The sequence below is a fragment of the Oncorhynchus masou genome, unplaced genomic scaffold, assembly GCF_036934945.1.
Source record: "Oncorhynchus masou masou isolate Uvic2021 unplaced genomic scaffold, UVic_Omas_1.1 unplaced_scaffold_1641, whole genome shotgun sequence".
Classification (NCBI taxonomy): Eukaryota; Metazoa; Chordata; class Actinopteri; order Salmoniformes; family Salmonidae; genus Oncorhynchus; species Oncorhynchus masou.
The window spans coordinates 27,501-54,215 of record NW_027006518.1 but is presented as its reverse complement, the minus strand read 5'-3'; the positions used below and the strand labels follow the sequence as shown (position 1 = coordinate 54,215).

At 44.7% G+C, this 26,715-nt stretch overlaps 1 pseudogene; it reads right to left on the bottom strand.

The window, feature by feature from the left end:
- The window catches only part of LOC135531552 (receptor-type tyrosine-protein phosphatase mu-like), a 54,891-nt pseudogene that overhangs the window by 21,517 nt on the left and 6,659 nt on the right, over positions 1 to 26,715 (bottom strand).

Here is a 26,715-nt window from a genome sequence, read left to right as displayed (position 1 = left end):
ACGAAGAAAAAACTAACAATACAAAAACAACAAACGGAACGTGAAAACCTATACAGCCTATCTGGTGACAACACACACAGAGACCGGAACAATCACCCACGAAACACTCAAAGAATATGGCTACCTAAATATGGTTCCCAATCAGAGACAACGATAAACACCTGCCTCTGATTGAGAACCACTCCAGACAGCCATAGACTATGCTAGATAACCCCACTACGCCACACACCCAACACCCAACACCCCACAAAACCCCAAGACAAAACACACCACAATAAACCCATGTCACACCCTGGCCTGACCAAATAAATGAAGACAAACACAATATAATACGACCAGGGCGTGACAATATTACTGAGACAACATGACCCTGTTCACTGAACAGTATATTGCTTAGACAACATGACCCTGTTCACTGAACAGTATATTGCTTAGACAACATGACCCTGTTCACTGTACATTATATTACTTAGACAACATGACCCTGTTCACTGTACATTATATTACTTAGACAACATGACCCTGTTCACTGTACATTATATTACTTAGACAACATGACCCTGTTCACTGTACAGTATATTAGTTAGACAACATGACCCTGTTCACTGTACAGTGTATTAGTTAGACAACATGACCCTGTTCACTGTACATTATATTACTGAGACAACATGACCCTGTTCACTGTACATTATATTACTTAGACAACATGACCCTGTTCACTGTACAGTATATTACTTAGACAACATGACCCTGTTCACTGTACATTATATTACTGAGACAACATGACCCTGTTCACTGTACAGTATATTACTGAGACAACATGACCCTGTTCACTGTACAGTATATTACTGAGACAACATGACCCTGTTCACTGTACATTATATTACTGAGACAACATGACCCTGTTCACTGTACAGTATATTACTGAGACAACATGACCCTGTTCACTGTACAGTATATTACTGAGACAACATGACCCTGTTCACTGTACAGTATATTACTGAGACAACATGACCCTGTTCACTGTACAGTATATTACTGAGACAACATGACCCTGTTCACTGTACAGTATATTACTTAGACAACATGACCCTGTTCACTGTACAGTATATTACTGAGACAACATGACCCTGTTCACTGTACAGTATATTACTGAGACAACATGACCCTGTTCACTGTACATTATATTACTTAGACAACATGACCCTGTTCACTGTACATTATATTACTGAGACAACATGACCCTGTTCACTGAACAGTATATTACTTAGACAACATGCACACACAGCAGAATAGTTTATGGAGTGATGCACACACACACACACACATGCACACACACACACGCACACACGCACACACACACACACACACACACACACGCACACACACACACGCACACACACACACGCACACACACACACGCACACACACACACAGAAATACAGGTGGAAGAAAACCTCCTATCTCTGCCTCCTCTGAGAGCCAATCAGAATTTGACAAATTCAACCGCTGAAAAACAAAAGATGCTGATGGAGAAAAAGTAACACTCTAATCTCCCCCCTTCCTCCTTCAGCCCCCCTCCCTCAGCCCCCCTCCCCATCGCTCCACCTGAGCTACAGTGAGAATATTGAATGAAAGGCCCTGCCAGCCAGCGTGTGTGTCTGTGTGTCAGCCAGTCAGCTAGTCAGTCAGTCACACAGGGAGAGAGGGGAGAGAGCGGCAAGAGCAGCCCAGCCAGAGGCTTTTGATCCTTGGGTGTGATGACAGGGCCTGGGGCCTGGAGCTCCCGGAGAGAGCATCCAAAGATAGATCGCCCAACCGACATCTATAACCCTGTCCCATCTATAACCCTGTCCTATCTATAACCCTGTCCAATCTATACATCTGTCCCATCTATATACCTGTCCCATCGATAACCCTGTCCACTCTATATACAGTGGGGCAAAAAAGTATTTAGTCAGCCACCAATTGTGCAAGTTCTCCCACTTAAAGAGATGAGAGAGGCCTGTAATTTTCATCATATGTACACTTTTTCAACCTTTATTTAACCAGGCAAGTCAGTTAAGAACAAATTCTTATTTTCAATGATGGCCTAGGAACAGTGGGTTAAGTGCCTGTTCAGGGGGAGAACAACAGATTTGTAACTTGTCAGATGGGGGATTTGAACTTGCAACCTTCCGGTTACTAGTCCAATGCTCTAACCACTAGGCTACCCTGCCTCCCCCTTCAACTATGACAGAAAAATCACATTGTAGGATTTTTAATGAATTTATTTGCAAATTATGGTGAAAAATAGGCATTTGGTCACCTACAAACAAGCAAGATTCCTGGCACTCACAGACCTGTAACTTCTTCTTTAAGAGGCTCCTCTGTCCTCCACTCGTTACCTGTATTAATGGCACCTGTTTGAACTTGTTATCAGTATAAAAGACACCTGTCCACAACCTCAAACAGTCACACTCTAAACTCCACTATGGCCAAGACCAAAGAGCTGTCAAAGGACACCAGAAACAAAATTGTAGACCTGCACCAGGCTGGGAAGACTGAATCTGCAATAGGTAAGCAGCTTGGTTTGAAGAAATCAACTGTGGGAGCAATTATTAGGAAATGGAAGACATACAAGACCACTGATAATCTCCCTCGATCTGGGGCTCCACGCAAGATCTCACCCTGTGGGGTCAAAATGATCACAAGAACGGTGAGCAAAAATCCCAGAACCACACGGGTGGACCTAGTGAATGACATGCAGAGATCTGGTACCAAAGTAACAAAGCCTACCATCAGTAACACACTACGCCGCCAGGGACTCAAATCCTGAAGTGCCAGACGTGTCTCCCTGCTTAAGCCAGTACATGTCCAGGCCGGTCTGAAGTTTGCTAGAGAGCATTTGGATGATCCAGAAGACGATTGGAAGAATATCATATGGTCAGATGAAACCAAAATAGAACCTTTTGGTAAAAACTCAACTCGTCATGTTTGGAGGACAAAGAATGCTGAGTTGCATCCAAAGAACACCATACCTATTGTGAAGCATGGGGGTGGAAACATCATGCTTTGGGGCTGTTTTTCTGCAAAGGGACTGGATCGAAGGAAAGACGAACGGAGCAAAGGAAAGAATGAATGGGGCCAGGTATCGTGAGATTTTGAGTGAAAACCTCCTTCCATCAGCAAGGGCATTGAAGTTGAAACGTGGCTGGGTCTTTCAGCATGACAATGATCCCAAACACACCGCCCGGGCAACGACGGAGTGGCTTTGTAAGAAGCATTTCAAGGTCCTGGAGTGGCCTAGTCAGTCTCCAGATCTCAACTGCATAGAAAATCTTTGGAGGGAGTTGAAAGTCTGTGTTGCCCAGCAACAGCCCCAAAATATCACTGCTCTAGAGGAGATCTGCATGGATGAATGGGCCAAAATACCAGCAACAGTGTGTGAAAACCTTGTGAAGACTTACAGAAAACATTTGACCTCTGTCATTGCCAACAAAGGGTATATAACAAAGTATTGAGATAAACTTTTGTTATTGACCAAATACTTATCTTCCACCATAATTTGCAAATAAATTCATTAAAAATCCTACAACGTGATTTTCTGGATTTTTTTTCTCATTTTGTCTGTCATAGTTGAAGTGTACCTATGATGAAAATTACAGGCCTCTCTCATCTTTTTAAGTGGGAGAACTTGCACAATTGGTGGCTGACTAAATACTTTTTTGCCCCACTGTAGCTGTCCCATCTATAACCCTGTCCCATCTATATACCTGTCCCATTACGGACTCCTCTTTAAATCTGCACATTCCTTCAAAGCTCAGTTGTCCTGAGTCTGCACAACTCTGCCAGGACCTAGGATCAAGGGAGACACTCAAGTGTTTTAGTACTATATCTCTTGACACAATGATGAAAATAATCATGGCCTCTAAACCTTCAAGCTGCATACTGGACCCTATTCCAACTAAACTACTGAAAGAGCTGCTTCCTGTGCTTGGCCCTCCTATGTTGAACATAATAAACGTCTCTCTATCCACCGGATGTCTACCAAACTCACTAAAAGTGGCAGTAATAAAGTCTCTCTTGAAAAAGCCAAACCTTGACCCAGAAAATATAAAAAACTATCGGCCTATATCGAATCTTCCATTCCTCTCAAAATGTTTAGATAAAGCTGTTGCGCAGCAACTCACTGCCTTCCTGAAGACAAACAATGTATATGAAATGCTTCAGTCTGGTTTTAGACCCCATCATAGCACTGAGACGGCACTTGTGAAGGTGGTAAATGACCCTTTAATGGCGTCAGACCGAGGCTCTGCATCTGTCCTCGTGCTCCTAGACCTTAGTGCTGCTTTTGATACCATCGATCACCACATTATTTTGGAGAGATTGGAAACCCAAATTGGTCTACATGGATAAGTTCTGGCCTGGTTTAGATCTTATCTGTCGGAAAGATATCAGTTTGTCTCTGTGAATGGTTTGTTCTTTGACAAATCAACTGTAAATTTCGGTGTTCCTCAAGGTTCTGTTTTAGGACCACTATTGTTTTCACTATATATTTTACCTCTCACTGCTATGTGGATGACACACAGCTGTACATTTCAATGAAACATGTTGTAGCTCCAGAATTGCCCTCGCTAGAAGCCTGTGTCTCAGACATAAGGAAGTGGATGGCTGCAAACTTTCTACTTTGAAACTTGGACAAAACAGAGATGCTTGTTCTAGGTCCCGAGAAACAAAGAGATCTTCTGTTGAATCTGACAATTAATCTTAATGGTTGTACAGTTGTCTCAAATAAAACTATGAAGGACCTCGGCGTTACTCTGGACCCTGATCTCTCTTTTGACGAACATATCAAGACTGTTTCAAGGACAGCTTTTTCCATCTATGTAAAAATCAGAAAATTTCTGTCCAAAAATGATGCAGAAAAATGTATCCATGCTTTTGTTACTTCTAGGTTAGACTACTGCAATGCTCTACTTTCCGGCTACCCGGATAAAGCACTAAATAAACTTCAGTTAGTGCCAAATATGGCTACTAGAATCCTGACTAGAACCAAAAAATGTGATCATATTACTCCAGTGCTAGCCTCTCTACACTGGCTTCCTGTGAAGGCAAGGGCTGATTTCAAGGTTTTACTGCTAACCTACAAAGCATTACATTGGCTTGCTCCTTACCTATCTCTTTGATTTGGTCCTGCCGTACATACCTACACGTACGCTACGGTCACAAGACGCAGGCCTCCTAATTGTCCCTAGAATTTCTAAGCAAACAGCTGGAGGTAGGGCTTTCTCCTATAGAGCTCCATTTTTATGGAATGGTCTGCCTACCCATGTGAGAGACGTAAACTCGGTCTCAACCTTTAAGTCTTTACTGAAGACTCATCTCTTCAGTGGGTCATATGATTGAGTGTTGTCTGGCCCAGGAGTGTGAAGGTGAATGGAAAGGCTCTGGAGCAACGAACCGCCCTTGCTGTCTGTGCCTGGCCGGTTCCCCTCTTTCCACTGGGATTCTCTACCTCTAACCCTATTACAGGGGCTGTGTCACTGGCTTACTGGTGCTCTTTCATGCCGTCCCTAGGAGGGGCGCGTCACTTGAGTGGGTTGAGTCACTGATGTGATCTTCCTGTCTGGGTTGGCGCCCCCCCTTGGGTTGTGCCGTGGCGGAGAGTGGGTGGGGTTATATCCTCCCTGTTTGGCCTTGTCCGGGGGCATCATCGGATGGGGCCACAGTGTCTCCTGACCCCTCCTGTCTCAGCCTCCAGTAACTATGCTGCAGTAGTTTATGTGTCGGGGGGCTAGGGTCAGTTTGTTATATCTGGAGTACTTCTCCTGTCTTATCCGGTGTCCTGTGTGAATTTAAGTATGCGCTCTCTAATTCTCTCTTTCTCTCTTTCTTTCTCTCTCTCTCTCGGAGGACCTGAGCCCTAGGACCATGCCCCAGGACTACCTGACATGATGACTCCTTGCTGTCCCCAGTCCACCTGACCGTGCTGCTGCTCCAGTTTCAACTGTTCTGCCTTATTATTATTCGACCATTCATGAACATTTGAACATCTTGGCCATGTTCTGTTATAATCTCCACCCGGCACAGCCAGAAGAGGACTGGCCACCCCTCATAGCCTGGTTCCTCTCTAGGTTTCTTCCTAGGTTTTGGCCTTTCTAGGCAGTTTTTCCAAGCCACCGTGCTTCTACACCTGCATTGCTTGCTGTTTGGGGTTTTAGGCTGGGTTTCTGTACCACACTTTGAGATATCAGCTGATGTACGAAGGGCTATATAAATACATTTGATTTTGATTTGATTTGATAACCCTGTCCCATCTAAAACCCTGTCCCGTCCATATACCTGTCCCGTCCATATACCTGTCCCATCTATAACCCTGTCCCATCTAAAACCCTGTCCCGTCCATATACCTGTCCCATCTGTAACCATGTCCCATCTAAAACCCTGTCCCGTCCATATACCTGTCCCATCTGTAACCATGTCCCATCTAAAACCCTGTCCCGTCCATATACCTGTCCCATCTATAACCCTGTCCCATCTAAAACCCTGTCCCGTCCATATACCTGTCCCATCTGTAACCATGTCCCATCTAAAACCCTGTCCCGTCCATATACCTGTCCCATCTGTAACCATGTCCCATCTAAAACCCTGTCCTGTCCATATACCTGTCCCATCTATAACCCTGTCCCATCTAAAACCCTGTCCTGTCCATAACCCTGTCCCATCTAAAACCCTGTCCCGTCCATAACCCTGTCCCATCTAAAACCCTGTCCCGTCCATATACCTGTCCCATCTATAACCCTGTCCCATCTAAAACCCTGTCCCATCTAAAACCCTGTCCCGTCCATATACCTGTCCCATCTGTAACCATGTCCCATCTAAAACCCTGTCCCGTCCATATACCTGTCCCATCTGTAACCATGTCCCATCTAAAACCCTGTCCCGTCCATAACCCTGTCCCATCTAAAACCCTGTCCCGTCCATATACCTGTCCCGTCCATATACCTGTCCCATCTGTAACCCTGTCCCATCTAAAACCCTGTCCCGTCCATATACCTGTCCCATCTGTAACCCTGTCCCATCTAAAACCCTGTCCCGTCCATATACCTGTCCCATCTGTAACCCTGTCCCATCTATAACCCTGTCCCATCTAAAACCCTGTCCCGTCCATATACCTGTCCCATCTGTAACCATGTCCCATCTATAACCCTGTCCCATCTAAAACCCTGTCCCGTCCATATACCTGTCCCATCTATAACCCTGTCCCGTCCATATACCTGTCCCATCTGTAACCATGTCCCATCTAAAACCCTGTCCCGTCCATATACCTGTCCCATCTGTAACCCTGTCCCATCTAAAACCCTGTCCCGTCCATATACCTGTCCCATCTATAACCCTGTCCCATCTAAAACCCTGTCCCGTCCATATACCTGTCCCATCTATAACCCTGTCCCATCTAAAATCCTGTCCCGTCCATATACCTGTCCCATCTATAACCCTGTCCAAACTTTCTGACGGATGCTGAGGATGTACAGAGATCCATCCTTAACTCTTTTTGAAATCTTTATCATTATTGACCATCTATCCTATCCTATCTCCTCTGCCTATCCAATCCTATCTATCCTATATCCTATCCTATCATATCTATCCTATCTAATCTATCCCATCTATCATATATATCCTATCCTATCTATCATTTCCTAAACTATCTGTCTATCATATCTATATATCCTATCCTAGTGCTATCCTATGTATCCTATCCTGTCCTATCTTATATATCTATAGTGCACTCAGACCCCCTTTTCCACATTTTGTTACGCAATTATTTTAAAATGGAATGAATAGTTTTTTCCACCCGCATCAATCTACACCCAATACCCGTAATGACAGGGCCTTGGTCAGGGAGGTGACCAAGAATTCGATGGTCACTCTGACTGAGTTACAGAGTTCCTCTGTGGAGATGGGAGAACCTTCTAGAAGGACAGCCATCTTTTCAGCACTACACCAATCTATCTATCTATCTATCTATCTATCTATCTATCTATCTATCTATCTATCTATCTATCTATCTATCTATAGTGGCTTGTGAAAGTATTCACCCCCCTTGGCATTTATCCTACTTTGTTTACTTAAAACCTGTAATTAAAATGGATTTTCAGGGGGGTTTGTATCATTTGATTTACATAACATGCCTACCACTTTGAAGATGCAAAATATTTTTTCTTGTGAAACAAACAAAAAACGGAAAACTTGAGCGTGCATAACTATTCACCTCTCCCAAAGTCAATAGTTTGAAGAGCCACCTTTTGCAGCAATTATAGCTGCACATCTCTTCGAGTATGTCTCTATAAGCTTGGCACATCTAGCCACTGGGATTTTTGCCCATTCTTCAAGGCAAAACTGCTCAAACTCTTTCAAGTTGGATGGGTTCCACAGCAATCTTTAAGTCATACCACAGATTCTCAATTGGATTGAGGTCTGGGCTTTGACTACGTCATTTGAAGACATTTAAATGTTTCCTTTGATACACTCAAGTGTTGCTTTAGCAGTATGCTTAGGGTCACTGTCCAGCTGGAAGGTGAACCTCAGTCATAGTCTCAAATCTCTGGAAGACAAACATTCATCCATCATTCCTTCAATTCTGACCAGTTTCCCAGTCCCTGCTGATGAAAAACATCCCCACAGCAGGATGCTGCCACCACCCTGCTTCACTGTGGGGATGGTATTCTCAGGGTGATGAGGTGTTGGGTTTGCACCAGACACAACATTTTCCTTGATGTCCAATATGCTAAATTTTTGTCTCATCTGACCAGAGTACCTTCTTCCATATGTTTGGGGAGTCTCCCACAAGCCCTTTGGCGAACACCAAACGTGTTTGCTTATTTCTTTCTTCTTGCGACAAGCAATCCCGTATCCGGGAGCGTAATCATAGCCTCAAGCTCATTACCATAACGCAACTTTTCCTATTCATGAAAATTGCAAATGAAATGAAATAAATATATTCAAACACAAGCTTAGCCTTTTGTTAACAACACTGTCATCTCAGATTTTCAAAATTACAGCCAACGCTAGACAAGCATTTGTGTAAGTTGATCATGGCATAATGCTATGCTAGGATCTGCTGGCAGCAGGCAACATTTTCACAAAAATAACAAAAGCAACCAAATTAAATAATTTACCTTTGAAGAACTTCAGATGCTTTCACCAGTTAGATAGCAAATGTTCCTTTTTTCCAAAAATAATATTTTTGTAGGCGAAAAAGCTCCCGTTTGTTCATCCTGCTTGGCTGAGAAATCGACCGAAAAATACTTTAATAACTTTTTTCAAAATTTGCTCCATAATATCGACAGAAACACGGCAAACGTTGTTTAGGATCCATCCTCAAGGTGTTTTTAACATATGTATTCGATAATATATCCGTCGAGGCAATTGGTTTCTAAGAAGTGATTGGAAAAATGGCTACTTCAGTATTTTATGCAAGATTTTCTCCGGGAGACACCATGTGACCATTTATGGTCCCTTACAGCCATTCTCCAGTGGAAATGCCTAAAAAGACATCACAATGCTGTAGACACCTTGGGGAATGCGTGGAAAACGTAAGCTCATTCGTAGCTCATTCACAGCCATATAAGGAGTCATTGGCATGAGGCGGTTTCAAAAAATGCGGCACTTCCTGATTGGATTTTTATCTGGGTTTTGCCTGTAACATCAGTTTTGTGGCACTCACAGACAATATCTTTGCAGTTTTTGGAAACGTCAGAGTGTTTTCTTTCCAAAGCTGTGAATTATGTGCATAGTCGAGCATCTTTTCGTGACAAAATATCTTGTTTAAAACAACGTTTTTCATCCAAAAATTAAAATAGCGCCCCCTATATCCAAGAGGCTTTTTCTGGCCACACTTCCGTAAAGCCCAGCTCTGTGGAGTGTACGGCTTAAAGTGGTCCTATGGACAGATACTACAATCTCCGCTGTGGAGCTTTGCAGCACTTTCAGGGTTATCTTTGGTGTCTTTGTTGCCTCTCTGGTTAATGCCCTCCTTGCATGGTCTGTGAGTTTTGGTGGGCGGCCCTCTCTTGGCATGTTTGTTCTGGCGCCATTTTCTTTCATTTTTTTAAATAATGGATGTAATGGTGCTCCGTGGAATGTTCAAAGTTTCTGATATTTTTTTATAATCCAACCCAGGACCTGTTTGGAGAGCTCCTTGGTTTTCATGGTGCTGCTTGCTTGGTGGTGCCCCTTGCTTAGTGGTGTTGCAGGGACCTTCCTGGGACCTTTCAGAACAGGTGTATATATACTGAGATCATGGGACAGATCATGTGACACTTAGATTGCACACAGGTGGACTTTATTTAACTAATTATGTGACTTCTGAAGGTACTTGGTTGCACCAGATCTTATTTAGGGGCTTCATAGCAAAGGGGGTGAATACATATACACGCACCACTTTAAGTTATTTTTTTCATTTCACTTCACCAAATCAGACTATTTTGCGTATGTCCATTACATGAAATCCATATAAAAATAAACGTAAATTACAGTTTGTAAAGCAACAAAATAGGAAAAACGCCAAGGGGGCGGTGGGGTGAATACTTTTTCATGGCACTGTATCTGTCTATTCTATCTACTCCACTGTAGCTTCACTGTATTCTACACGTGCTCCTTCTCTTGCCATGTCCTACCTCACTCCACATCTATCTCTGGTGCCTGATATCTTTCTCTAATAAAACTTTTTAGGGATAGGGGGCAGTATTCAGAAGTTTGGATGACTGAGGAGCCCAAAGTAAACTGCCTGTTACTCAGGCCCAGAAGCTAGAATATGCATCCAGGGGGGAAGGAAATTGAGGTAATTTGATTTTCCAACACACATTTTAGGACCCAGATTGCAGTTCCTATGGCTTCCACTAGTTTCCACAAGTTTATTGGCTTCCACAAGTTTATTGGTAACATTTGGGATTCATTGTGTATGCATTTTGAACGAGGTGAAACCGGTGGATTAATGAATGAAGCCAAACAAACATACTTTTATGGGATATAAAGAAGGACTTTATCGAACAAAAGGACCATTTGTTATGTAGCTGGGACCCCTGTGATTCCAACCAGATGAAGAGCTTCAAAGGTAAGGGATTTAGTTTATCGCAATTTCAGACTTTCGTGGCATCTGCTTGGCTGAATAATGTTTTTCATGCGGGGCGCTGTCCTCAGATAATCACATGGTGTGCTTTTGCCGTAAAGCCTTTTTGAAATCTGACAACGTGGCTGGATTAACAAGAAGTTTATCTTTTAAATTACGTATGACACTTGTATTTTCATGAAAGTTTAATATTACGATTTCTGAAATCTGACATTTGGCGCCTATGCAATTTCACCGGATGTTGTCGAGGTGGGTCGCTTGAGGCACGCCGGGCCCTAACCTAACAAGAGACTGAATGTCTCTGTCCTTGTGTGTGTTCGAGGCCTTTTGTCGACACACAAAGCTATTCTTTAATTGTTCTCTTAGCTGGAGTCTTACATACAAGGTCCTATTCAGGGAAAAAAACTACTTCAGATGCTGTCTATTTCACAGTCCATTTCAGACAATATACTAACTCCCAAAGAATTGTGTGTGTACATGTGGGCAAATGCATTTGTGTGTGTCTGTGTGTGTTAGTGTGTGTGTCTGTGTGTGTGTGTGTGTCTGTGTGTGTGTGTCTGTGTTAGTGTGTGTGTCTGTGTGTGTGTGTGTGTGTGTGTGTGTGTGTGTGTCAGTGTGTGTGTGTGTGTGTGTGTGTGTGTGTGTGTGTACCTGTGCTGGGTCGACGTCATTGAGCATCACTATGGAGGTGCAGTGGTAGTCCAACACCAGCCTCCAGAAATCCTTCACTGTGTTGGGTAGAGGGATGCTGGGTCACGATGAACGCTGACGGCTTTATAACTCTACATGAGGGAGGGAGAGAGAGGCAGGGAGGGAGGGAGGGAGGGGTAGGGAGGGAGGGGGAGTGAGGTGTAGGGAGGGAGGGAGGGAGGGGTAGGGAGGGTGGGGTAGGGAGGGGTAGGGGTAGGGAGTGGGGGTGATAGGGAGCGAGGGAGGGAGGGAGGGGAGGAGGGGGAGGGTTAGGGAGGAAGGGGGAGGGAGGGGGAGGGAGGGGGAGCGAGGGGGAGGGAGGGGTAGGGAGGGAGGGGGAGGGAGGGAGAGAGAGGCAGGGAGGGAGGGAGGAAGAGGGAGAGAAAGAGGTAGGGGAGGGGGAGGGAGGGGGAGAGAGAAAGAGGTAGGGGGAGGGAGGGAGGGGGAAATTTTAATTCAACTCCGGACGACTATTTCCATTGACGACAGGTTTTTCTCCTTTTCTAGATATTGAGAGGATAGCCTGGACCCAGATCTGATTTTATATTGTCTTGATAATTCCTATGGTCATGGCAACACAGCACAAACAGATCTGAGAACAGACTACCGAGAGTTCAGTCCTTATGTCAGCATTGAACGTGTGTGTTTGCAGTGTGTGTGTGACATACGTCCATAAGAGCAGCGTTGATGTAGTTGGAGCTCTCTCCGTCGATGGTGATGAGGAAGGGCAGACAGCGGTCAGGAGGAAGGACATCCATACAGCGGTTCTTCTCGTGGTTCCTGGGGAGCAGGGCGACACACAGTCCTCCACCCGCAACGTCGGAGTCACCATGTTCAGAGTCTGGAGAGAGAGACAGTAGAGGTTACAGTGGGTTACAGAGCGATACAGTGGGTTACAGAGTGATACAGTGGGTTACAGAGTGATACAGTGGGTTACAGAGCGATACAATGGGTTACAGTGGGCTACAGTGTTTTAAAGGGTGATACAGTGGGTTACAGTGGGCTACAGAGTGATACAGTGGGTTACAGTAGGTTACAGGGTGATACAGTGGGTTACAGAGTGATACAGTGGGTTACAGTGGGTTACAGAGTGATACAGTGGGTTACAGGGTGATACAGTGGGTTACAGGGTGATACAGTGGGTTACAGTGGGTTACAGGGCAATACAGTGGGTTACAGGGCAATACAGTGGGTTACAGGGTGATACAGTGGGTTACAGGGCGATACAGGGCAATACAGTGGGTTACAGGGCGATACAGGGCATACAGTGGGTTACAGTGGGTTACAGGGTGATACAGTGGGTTACAGTGGGTTACAGGGCAATACAGTGGGTTACAAGGCAATACAGTGGGTTACAGGGCAATACAGTGGGTTACAGGGCACTACAGTGGGTTACAGGGCGATACAGTGGGTTACAGGGTGATTCAGTGGGTTACAGTGGATTACAGTGGGTTAAAGGTTGATGCAGTGAGTTATATTGGATTACATGGCATTACAGTGGGTTACAGTGAGTTACAGTGGGTTACAGTAGGTTACAGGGCGATACAGTGGGTTACAGTGGGTTACAGGGCGATACAGTGGGTTACAGTGGATTACAGTGGGTTACAGTTGATACAGTGTGTTACAGTAGGCACAGTGGGTTACAGTAGGTACAGTGGGTTACAGTAGGTAGAGTGCAGTACATTGTTTTACAGGGAGATACCGTGGGTTACAGTAGGTTACGGTGGGTTACAGGGTGATACAGTGGGTTACTATGGGATACGGGGTTAAAGGATTACTTATCTTATCCTAGTATTCCTTGAAGAGGTGGGGTTTCAGGGTGGTGATTGACCAGACAGCGGAGTCAATCACCACCTTCGGAGACACCTGAAAACCCACCTTTCAAGGAATACCTAGGATAGGATAAGTAATCCTTCACCCCCCCTTAATGATTTAGATGCACTATTGTAAAGTGGCTGTTCCACTGGATGTCAGAAGGTGAATTCACCAATTTGTAAGTCGCTCTGGATAAGAGCGTCTGCTAAATGACTTAAATGTAATGTAAATGTAAAGGGGATTACAGTGGGTTATAGGGCAATACAGTGGGTTGCAGTAGGTACAGTGGGTTCCAGTGAGTTACAGTGGGTTACAGGGCAATATAGTGGGTTACAGTGGGTTGCAGGGAAATACAGGAGGTTACAGTGGGTTATAGTGGGTTACAGTGGGTTACAGGGCAATACAGTGGGTTCCAGTGAGTTCCAGTGGGTTACAGGGCAATACAGTGGGTTACAGTGGGTTACAGGGCAATACAGTGGGTTATAGTGGGTTACAGGGCGATACAGTGGGTTACAGTGGGTTACAGGGGGTTATAGTGGGTTACAGGGCAATACAGGGGGTTACAGTGGGTTATAGGGCGATACAGGGCAATACAGCTGGTTATAGTGGGTTACAGGGCGATACAGGGGGTTACAGTGGGTTACAGGTGGTTACAGTGGGTTATAGTGGGTTACAGGGCGATACAGGGTGATACAGTGGGTTACAGGGCGATACAGTGGGTTACAGTGGGTTACAGTGGGTTATAGTGGGTTATAGGGCAATACAGGGGGGTATAGTGGGTTACAGGTCAATACATGGGGTTATAGTGGGTTACAGGGCGATACAGGGGGTTACAGTGGGTTATAGTGGGTTACAGGGCAATAAGGGGGTTACAGTGGGTTATAGTGGATACAGGGCGATACAGTGGGTTACAGGGCAATACAGTGAGTTACAGTGGGTTACAGTGGGTTACAGGGCAAAACAGGGGTTACAGTGGGTTACAGGGTAATACAGTGGGTTATAATGGGTTACAGGGTGATACAGTGGGTTACAGTGGGTTATAGGGCAATACAGGGGGTTACAGTGGGTTACAGGGCAATACAGTGGGTAACAGTGGGTTACAGGGTAATACAGTGGGTTACAGTGGGTTACAGGGCAATACAGTGGGTTACAGTTGGTACTGTGGGTTACATTGGATTACATGGTGATACAGTGGGTTACAGTGGGTTACAGAGAAATACAGTGGGTTACAATGGGTTACAGTGGGTTACAGGGAAATACAGTGGGTTACAATGCGTTACAGGGAAATACAGTGGGTTACAGTAGGTTACAGTGGGTTACAGTGGGTTACAGGGAAATACAGTGGGTTACAGTGGGTTACAGTGGGTTACATGGCAATACAGCGAGTTACAGTAGGTACAGTGGGTTGCAGTGGTTACAGGGAAATACAGTGGGTTACAGTAGTTTACAGTGGGTTACAGTTGGTTACAGTGGGTTACAGGGAAATACAGTGGGTTACAGTAGGTTACAGTAGGTTACAGTGGGTTACAGTGAGTTACAGTGGGTTACAGTGAAATACTGTGGGTTACAGTAGTTTACAGTGGGTTACAGTTGGTTACAGTGGGTTACAGGGAAATACAGTGGGTTACAGTAGGTTACAGTAGGTTACAGTGGGTTACAGTGAGTTACAGTGAAATACTGTGGGTTACAGTGAAATACTGTGGGTTACAGTAGTTTACAGTGGGTTACAGTTGGTTACAGTGGGTTACAGTAGGTTACAGTGGGTTACAGTAGGTTACAGTGGGTTATAGTATGTTACAGTGGGTTACAGTGGGTTACAGTGGGTTACAGTGGGTTACAGTATGTTACAGTGGGTTACAGTGGGACGAATCTACAGTCCTCCACATGCAACGTAGGAGTCACCATGTCAAAAGTCTGGAGAGAGAGACAGAGATACTAGGGGTTAGAGGGTCACATGGTCTTTAAAGGATGGTCCAATAGCGACCGAGCTGTTTCTAAAACGGATGGTTCAACAGTCCTCCATGTTTGTTGGGAAAGAGCCACTGATTGGAAAGCCCTTACCTACATTATCAGTATTTATTTTCTTTTTGCAGATGGGGTTTTCTTCTGTAAAATATGTCTGTCTACTCTCACCCTGAATGAGGAAGGACCCTTCGGACGAGAAACTCACCCTGAACTCCTCTTTAATCTGGGAGGAGTTGGTCTGGGGGTCCAATCGGTTCATGTCATAGTAGACCGAGCGAAGCTGATTGGCTGGGATGGTGGTGTCACTACAAAGACACGCCTCAAGATGGCGTCGTGGATAAAGACATACTGCTCCTGGAGAAATAAAGATCAAGATTTTATGAAAAGGTCAGAAATAGTTGATGCGTTTTATGCGGTGACTACAGACAAGAACTAAAACGAGGCTAAATCAGTAACAAAATAATATAAGATAACAGAAGTGATGGAAGGGGAGTCAAATACATTTCAGCGGTCCTCATCTGGTCTATCTTCCCTGATTGACTGTTTTTTACTGTATGTTGTTGTGTCTGGTTCAACACAAGGCCTCATCATTCCCTGACTGGTTGTTGCTGTGTTTCATCTATGACATCAACATTTACCAGCAACATATCCTATAGAATATTTTAGTATATTTGTCACATGCACCGAACATAACGGGTGTAGACTTTTCAGTGAAATGCTCGCTTACGGGCAACTTTCTCTCTCATAAAAAAAAAATTTGGGAGAAATTTCAGGTCTGCTGAGAACCAATTTGAACATTGTGTGTAACTTCAAAGGCGTTTACAGCGAACAATGAGTCTGTATCCGCCTTCAATTACATTTTTAAAAATTGATTCTCCTTTTCTTTTTCTCCTCAATTTCCTGCTATCCAATTGGTAGTTACTTGTCTCATCGCTGCAACTCCCCTACGGTACTCGGGAGAGGTCGAAGGTCGAGAGCCGTGCGTCCTCCAAAACACGACCCAACCAAGACGCACTGCTTCTTGACACAATGCCCACTTAACCCAGAAGCCAGCCGCACCAATGTGTCGGAGGAAACACCGTACACCAGCGACGCACGCAGCTTAGAGGGTACATCGCTTACGAGCATTTAACTAACGATGAAGAGTCAATTAAATTCTAATACAAAAGAAAATAGTAACACAAGGAATAAAATACACAAGTGTGGAGCTACAGGGAGTACCAGATCAGTGTGGGGCTACAGGGAGTACCAGATCAGTGTGGAGCTATAGGGAGTACCAGATCAATGTGGAGCTATATACAGGGAGTACCAGATCAGTGTGGAGCTATAGGGAGTACCAGATCAGTGTGGAGCTATAGGGAGTACCAGATCAATGTGGAGCTACAGGGAGTACCAGATCAATGTGGAGCTATATACAGGGAGTACCAGATCAATGTGGAGCTATATACAGGGAGTACCAGATCAATGTGGAGCTTTATACAGGAAGTACCAGATCAATGTGGAGCTGTGTACAGGGAGTACCAGATCAATGTGGAGCTATATACAGGGAGTACCAGATCAATGTGGAGCTATATACAGGGATGTATGTGTGTGTGTTGTGTGTGCATATTTAGTGTATGTGAATGTGTGTGGGTTTTGTCTGAGAGGACATTACAGCCTTATTCTAAAATTGATTGAATATTTTTTCCCCTCATAAATATACACACAATACCAGGGACTGGGAGACAAGTCAGGATCGAAGGAAAGATGAACGGAGTAAAGAACAGAGAGAACCTTGATGAAAACCTGCTCCAGCGCTCAGGACCTCAGACTGGGGTGAAGGTTCACATTTCAATAGGACAACGACCCTAAGCACACAGACAAGACAACGCAGGAGTGGCTTCGGACAATTCTCTGAATGTCCTTGAGTGGCCCAGCCAAAGCCTGGACTCAACATCTCTGTCCTAAAAATTGTTGCGCAGTGCCGCTCCCCATCCAACCTGAGAGAGAGGATCTGCAGAGAAGAATGGGAGAAACTCCCAAACACTGGTGTGCCAAGCTTGTAGCCATACCCAAGAAGACTCGAGGCTGTAATAACTGCCAAAGGTGCTTCAACATAGTACTGAGTACTCCACTACAGCCCCATAAATGTGGATGGGGGCGTGGCTCAGCCCCTTTGTTTCCTGTGATCCACAATCAGCTCCTTTATCTTGCTGACATTGAGGGAGAGGTTGTTGTCCTGGCACCACACTGCCAGGTCACTGACCTCCTCCTCATCATCGTTGGTGATTAGGCCTACCACAGTCGTATCGTCAGAAAAATGTAATGATGGTGTTGGAGTCGTGCCCGGCCACGTAGTCGTGGGTGAACAGGAGTACAGGAGGGACTGAGGACACACCCCTGAGGGCCCCCATGTTGTGGATCAGCGTGGCAGATGTGTAGTTGCCTACCCTTACCAGCTGGTGTCGGCAGAAGGAGGGGTTCAGTCCCAGAGTCCATGATGATGAGCTTGGAGGGGACTATGGTGTAGAATGCTAAGCTGTAGTCAATGAACAGCATTCTCACATAGTTATTTCCTCTCTTTGGTCAGGTGGGAGAGGACAGTGTGAAGTGCAAATTGAGATTAAGGCTGTCTATGGATCTGTTGGGACGGTATGCGAATGGTCCAGGGTGTCTGGGATGATGGGGTTGATGTGTGCCATGAGAGAGAGAGAGGGAGAGAGGAGAGAGGGAGAGAGGGAGAGAGAGAGGGAGAGAGAGAGAGAGAGAGAGAGAGAGAGACACCCAGTCTCTTTTTCACAGCTGCTGAAGCTGGGCGGCAGGCAGGCTGGCAGAGTTAGACAATAAGAGAATAATAAAATATTTTTACTTGCTTGTAAACGAGCAGGTTTAACTCAATGATGAGAGTGGGTGACATCATCTAGGAGAGCTCATGGCTGCTGCCAGGCTGGCGTTATGTGTAGCATTGTGTTGCGTTGTTTTGCGTTGGGTTTGCTACTGAAGGACTCAACAGGGAGTCATCCATAGTGGAGCTGAATGCATCATTTCACCCTGATTCCTTTTAAATAACAGGCGTCATTGGATTTAACGGGCAAATGTTTCAGAGACGACGACGTGCTGACCGGGACTTCAGCAACTGGAGAACAAATGACTGAATGACAAACAGTTCACTGACCTTCACAGTGTGTGTGTGTATGTGTGTGTGTGTGTGTGTGTGTGTGTGTGTGTGTGTGTGTGAGTGTGTGTGTGTGTGTGTGTGTGTGTGTGTGTGTGTGTGTGTGTGTGTGTGTGTGTGTGTGTGTGTGTGTGAGTGTGTGAGTGTGAGTGTGAGTGTGAGTGTGTGTGTGAGTGTGAGTGTGTGAGTGTGTGAGTGTGAGTGTGTGAGTGTGTGTGTGTGTGTGTGTGTGTGTGTGTGTATGTGGAGGGGGGATTCGGGTGTGGGGTGTGTTTGTTTATCCCCGCAGGTGTTTTGGTTCTTTGGCACGGTTTCTAACCCTGAGGCCACCTGTACCTTTCAGATTTGCTGTTCTGGGTCCAGTTTCCCGATAGCGATGGATTTCTGACTGATTTTTCTTTAACGATGCCTCTTTCCTACAACACCCGAAGATGTAACGTGTGTTTTCCCAGAACACCACACTGAGAGAAGGTTCACTAAGTGTGTCGTCGAGGCATAGAGTTGATACTGATAGGATGGAAAGAAAGGGAGCTCTCAGATCAGCTTTCTCCATTCAAATCTGACCTTTAACATTAGAATTATTTCACCAAACTGACAATGGATCAGCTCCTGGAGAGAGATTACCAATCACGGCTGCAAATAATGAGGTGGCTTAATCTGATGCTTGTGCCCTATAATGCACTAAATCACAGATTTGGCATATCATTGATCACATGTTGGGGGCAGCAGGTAGCCTAGCAGTCAGAGTGTTGAGCCAGTAACTGAAAGGTTACTGGATCGAATCCTTGAGATGACAATATATATATTTTTTAATAATCTGACGCTCTGCCCCTGAACAAGGCAGTTAACCCATTGTTCCCCGGTAGGCCGTCATTGTAAATGAGAATTTGTTCTTAACCCGACTTGCCTACTTAAATAAATAAGAACATGATAGGTTACACATCATGAAATTCACTGAGAGCACAAAACATTAGAAACGTTTCTCGTGAAATATTGAGTTTCGTCACTCAGAACAGCCACAATTCATCCGGACATGGACTCTACAGGTGTCGAAAGCACAGGCATGTTGACCCCATGTTGACTCAATGCTTCCCACCCTTGTGTACCACCTTTTCTGGTTGTCCTTTGGGTGGTGGACCATTCTTCACAGGAAACTGTTGAGCGTGAAAAACCCCAGCAGCGTTGCAGTTTTTTGACAAACTCAAACTGGTGTGCCAACTCCCAGAGGCGCTTAAATCTTTTTCTTGCCCATTCACCCTCTGAATGGCACACATACACAACCCATTGGGGTGGCAGGGTAGGGTAGCCTAGTGGTTAGAGCATTGGACAAGTAATCAAAAGGTTGCAAGTTCAAATCCCCGAGCTGACAAGGTACAAATCTGTCCGTTCTGCTCCTGAACAGGCAGTTAACCCACTGTTCCTATGCTGTCATTGAAAATAAGTATTTGTTCTTAACTGACTTGTCTAGTAAAATAAAGGTAAAATTAAAAATGTCTCAAGGCATAAAAATCCTTCACCAACACTGATTGAAAAGGATTTAAAAAGTAAGGAATCATAGCTTTCACCTGGTCAATCTAAGTCATAGAAAAAATAAAAATAGAACTGAATTGATAGAATATGAAATGTATTTCAATAGGATTTGAAAAAGGCCTATAGCAATTTACAATTTTATTGCAGTCATCTCAGTTTTCATCATTTTAACTTCTTTGGGACTGGGGGGGGTAGCTTGGATAATAAGGTGCCCAGAGTAAACTGCCTGCTATTTAAGTAGTAGATTTGGAAAGAAAACACTTTGAAGTTCCTAAAACGGAATGATGTCTATGAGCACTTGCATTAAGGAGAGTATTTCTGTAATTTGATGTGGCTCTCCGCACTTTCACCGGATGTTTGTTTGAGACAATGCATTTCTGATCATAAACACCAATTTCAAATGAGGTTTTTGGACATAAAGATGAACTTTATCGCATCTATTGTGTAACATGAAGTCCTGTGAATGCCATCTGATGAAGATCATCAAAGGTTAGTGATTCATTTAATCACTATTTCTGATTTCTGTGAGCCCTCTCCTTGGCTGGAAAAATGGCTATATGGTTTTCTGTGACAAGATGCTGACCTAACATAATCGTTTGGTGTGCTTTCGCCGTAAAGCCTATTTGAAATCAGACACTGTGGCTGGATTTACAAGACGTGTATCTTTAAAATGGTGTGAAATACATATATGTATGTTTGAGGAATTTTAATTATGGGATTTCTGTTGTTTTGAATTTGGCGCCCTGCAATATCACTGGCTGTTGTCGAGCGTCCCACATATCCCAGAGTGGTTGTTGGTCTTTTTATACTTCCTTGTTTGTAACATTTGCAAAGGCATTGATTCTATGTTTAGCAGAGATCTTGTGTGTATGAAGTGACGCTGGAGGGCAAAAAAGCATCTTACGACTTAGCTGTTCAAGAGTGGTCTGAGGCCGGCGTTAGAATACAAGTGTTTTACACGTTAGTCGTTAAGCAGAGGCTTTTATCCAGCACGACTTACAGTAGTGAGCACGTACATTTTCTGGTCCCCCCCCTGTGGGAGTCAAACCCACAACCCTGGCTTTACAAGTACCATGCTCTACCAACTGAACTACAGGTGCAACGTTAACAACTATGCTTTTTGGGAAACAGCTCGTGGATTTATCGATGTTCCTACAAAGGTTCTAATGATGCTTTTGGGAAACCGGGCCCGGGTGCTTTTGGGAAACCGGGCCTGGGTGCTTTTGGGAAACCGGGCCCAGGTGTGTTTGTGGAAATTCATGTGTGCAATAAACAAATACAAATCGTTTTTTGTTGTTGTTGTTGATATTTTAGTGCAACTGAGCTTCAGGTAAAGTTAAAATACCTGTCTTAGAATCATTAGTGACGTTTAGACACCATGGGACCCCCCCAATGTCTACGAAAACCGTAAAGGTCAAGAGGTCAGAATAGAACACTCAGGCTAACTAACAAGGTTCTAAACACCAATAGAACCCTGCTGTTCCTTTAACCGATGACATCATCGCGTGTCGTGTCATTGACCTTAAGAGTATTAAGGGAAAGGGACAAAAGTGACAGCTCATCTCAAAAATGTCACTTCACAACTGGTTTACATCAAGCCTGAAGCCGCGGCTGTCTACTTGGCTGGCTGGGTGGGTGTGTGGGTGGAAGGCTGGAGGGGGGGTGGTTGGTGTGGGGTTATGGGGTTGAGTGATCTGGATTAGAGTGAGCTTGTTATGCCCTCCTTCTCAGTGTCTTTAAGGAGAACAGGAGATAGTATTTGTTATTGAGAGCTGTAGCCTCAATGTAATGCGAATATTTTAGTTTTTTGGTGTAAAATCAATGTTGATGTTTTGATGAATTTGTATCCTTCTGAACCCTGTGTGGGTAGTGGAGGAGTGTCCCCCATTCCTGTTGTAGCTGGGCTGGGGATTGAACCAGTGACTTAGTTATCACAGGTGCCATAACAGACTGGGCCTCTTGACATTGACAATCGTACACCTCCCTAAGAAGCCCTGAGAGGCTACATTGAACATTGTGAAACACCTTGAACACCTGAGACACCACTATAGAAATCCATTACTAGGATGATTAGCAATACTGTATCTCTGTCAGTACTGTATCACTGACAGTACTGTATCACTGCCAGTACTGTATCTCTGTCAGTACTGTATCTCTGTCAGTACTGTATCACTGCCAGTACTGTATCTCTGTCAGTACTGTATCACTGACAGTACTGTATCACTGCCAGTACTGTATCTCTGTCAGTACTGTATCACTGCCAGTACTTTATCTCTGTCAGTACTGTATCACTGCCAGTACTGTATCTCTGTCAGTACTGTATCACTGACAGTACTGTATCACTGCCAGTACTGTATCACTGCCAGTACTTTATCACTGACAGTACTGTATCACTGTCAGTACTGTATCACTGACAGTACTGTATCTCTGTCAGTACTGTATCACTGACAGTACTGTATCTCTGTCAGTACTGTATCTCTGTCAGTACTGTATCACTGCCAGTACTGTATCACTGCCAGTACTGTATCACTGCCAGTACTGTATCACTGCCAGTACTGTATCACTGTCAGTACTGTATCACTGTCAGTACTGTATCACTGCCAGTACTGTATCACTGTCAGTACTGTATCACTGCCAGTACTGTATCACTGTCAGTACTGTATCACTGTCAGTACTGTATCACTGCCAGTACTGTATCTCTGTCAGTACTGTATCACTGTCAGTACTGTATCACTGTCAGTACTGTATCACTGCCAGTACTGTATCACTGCCAGTACTGTATCTCTGCCAGTACTGTATCTCTGTCAGCACTGTATCACTGCCAGTACTGTATCACTGCCAGTACTGTATCACTGCCAGTACTGTATCTCTGTCAGTACTGTATCTCTGTCAGTACTGTATCACTGACAGTACTGTATCTCTGTCAGTACTGTATCACTGTCAGTACTGTATCACTGCCAGTACTGTATCACTGTCAGTACTGTATCACTGCCAGTACTGTATCACTGTCAGTACTGTATCACTGCCAGTACTGTATCACTGTCAGTACTGTATCACTGCCAGTACTGTATCACTGTCAGTACTGTATCACTGCCAGTCTGTATCACTGCCAGTACTGTATCTCTGTCAGTACTGTATCACTGCCAGTACTGTATCACTGTATCACTGACAGTACTGTATCACTGACAGTACTGTATCACTGACAGTACTGTATCACTGTACTGTATCACTGCCAGTACTGTATCACTGCCAGTACTGTATCACTGTCAGTACTGTATCACTGTCAGTACTGTATCTCTGCCAGTACTGTATCACTGTCAGTACTGTATCACTGCCAGTACTGTATCACTGCCAGTACTGTATCACTGCCAGTACTGTATCTCTGCCAGTACTGTATCACTGTCAGTACTGTATCACTGTCAGTACTGTATCACTGCCAGTACTGTATCACTGTCAGTACTGTATCACTGCCAGTACTGTATCACTGTCAGTACTGTATCACTGCCAGTACTGTATCACTGTCAGTACTGTATCACTGCCAGTACTGTATCACTGCCAGTACTGTATCTCTGTCAGTACTGTATCAATGACAGTACTGTATCACTGACAGTACTGTATCACTGCCAGTACTGTATCACTGCCAGTACTGTATCGCTGACAGTACTGTATCGCTGCCAGTACTGTATCACTGTCAGTACTGTATCACTGTCAGTACTGTATCACTGTCAGTACTGTATCACTGTCAGTACTGTATCTCTGCCAGTACTGTATCACTGTCAGTACTGTATCACTGCCAGTACTGTATCACTGCCAGTACTGTATCACTGCCAGTACTGTATCACTGACAGTACTGTATCACTGACAGTACTGTATCACGGTCAGTACTGTATCACTGCCAGTACTGTATCACTGTCAGTACTGTATCACTGCCAGTACTGTATCACTGACAGTACTGTATCACTGCCAGTACTGTATCACTGCCAGTACTGTATCACTGTCAGTACTGTATCACTGACAGTACTGTATCACTGTCAGTACTGTATCACTGTCAGTACTGTATCACTGACAGTACTGTATCTCTGTCAGTACTGTTCCTCTGTCAGTACTGTATCACTGTCAGTACTGTATCTCTGTCAGTACTGTATCACTGCCAGTACTGTATCACTGACAGTACTGTATCACTGCCAGTACTGTATCACTGCCAGTACTGTATCACTGACAGTATGTATCACTGTCAGTACTGTATCACTGTCAGTACTGTATCACTGCCAGTACTGTATCACTGCCAGTACTGTATCACTGCCAGTACTGTATCACTGACAGTACTGTATCACTGACAGTACTGTATCACTGTCAGTACTGTATCTCTGCCAGTACTGTATCACTGCCAGTACTGTATCACTGCCAGTACTGTATCTCTGTCAGTACTGTATCACTGCCAGTACTGTATCACGGTCAGTACTGTATCACTGCTAGTACTGTATCACTGTCAGTACTGTATCACTGCCAGTACTGTATCACTGTCAGTACTGTATCACTGCCAGTACTGTATCACTGCCAGTACTGTATCACTGCCAGTACTGTATCACTGCCAGTACTGTATCACTGTCAGTACTGTATCACTGCCAGTACTGTATCACTGTCAGTACTGTATCACTGCCAGTACTGTATCACTGTCAGTACTGTATCACTGCCAGTCTGTATCACTGCCAGTACTGTATCTCTGTCAGTACTGTATCAATGCCAGTACTGTATCATTGACAGTACTGTATCACTGCCAGTACTGTATCACTGACAGTACTGTATCACTGACAGTACTGTATCACTGCCAGTACTGTATCACTGTCAGTACTGTATCACTGTCAGTACTGTATCACTGTCAGTACTGTATCTCTGCCAGTACTGTATCACTGTCAGTACTGTATCACTGTCAGTACTGTATCACTGCCAGTACTGTATCACTGCCAGTACTGTATCACTGACAGTACTGTATCACTGACAGTACTGTATCACTGCCAGTACTGTATCACTGTCAGTACTGTATCACTGCCAGTACTGTATCACTGCCAGTACTGTATCACTGCCAGTACTGTATCACTGACAGTACTGTATCACTGACAGTACTGTATCACTGTCAGTACTGTATCACTGACAGTACTGTATCACTGTCAGTACTGTATCACTGTCAGTACTGTATCACTGACAGTACTGTATCTCTGTCAGTACTGTTCCTCTGTCAGTACTGTATCACTGTCAGTACTGTATCTCTGTCAGTACTGTATCACTGCCAGTACTGTATCACTGCCAGTACTGTATCACTGACAGTACTGTATCACTGTCAGTACTGTATCACTGCCAGTACTGTATCACTGCCAGTACTGTATCACTGCCAGTACTGTATCACTGCCAGTACTGTATCACTGACAGTACTGTATCACTGACAGTACTGTATCACTGCCAGTACTGTATCACTGACAGTACTGTATCACTGCCAGTACTGTATCACTGCCAGTACTGTATCACTGACAGTACTGTATCACTGTCAGTACTGTATCACTGCCAGTACTGTATCACTGCCAGTACTGTATCACTGCCAGTACTGTATCACTGACAGTACTGTATCACTGTCAGTACTGTATCACTGACAGTACTGTATCACTGTCAGTACTGTATCTCTGCCAGTACTGTATCACTGCCAGTACTGTATCACTGCCAGTACTGTATCTCTGTCAGTACTGTATCACTGCCAGTACTGTATCACGGTCAGTACTGTATCACTGCCAGTACTGTATCACTGTCAGTACTGTATCACTGCCAGTACTGTATCACTGCCAGTACTGTATCACAGTCAGTACTGTATCACTGTTAGTACTGTATCACTGTCAGTACTGTATCACTGCCAGTACTGTATCACTGACAGTACTGTATCACTGACAGTACTGTATCACTGACAGTACTGTATCACTGTCATTACTGTATCACTGACAGTACTGTTCCTCTGTCAGTACTGTATCACTGTCAGTACTGTATCACTGTCTGTCTGTCTGTCTGTCTGTCTGTCTGTCTGTCTGTCTGTCTGTCTGTCTGTCTGTCTGTCTGTCTGTCCGTCCGTCCGTCCGTCCGTCCGTCCGTCCGTCCGTCCGTCTGTCTGTCTGTCTGTCTGTACCTCAGTCTGCACCATGTTGACTCTCCTGGAGCGCAGCTCTCTGACACAGTTATAGATGTCCACCACGCCCTCTCTCTCTGCCATGTCCAGCATGATGTCAATCACTATGAAACAGCCTGTTCGGCCCGCCCCCGCGCTATAGAGGGAGAGAGAAAGGGAGAGAGAAAGGGAGGGAGGGAGAGAGGGAGAGAGGGAGAGAGGGAGAGAGGGAGAGAGGGAGAGAGAGAGGGAGAGAGGGAGAGAGGGAGAGAGGGAGAGAGAGAGAGAGAGAGAGAGAGAGAG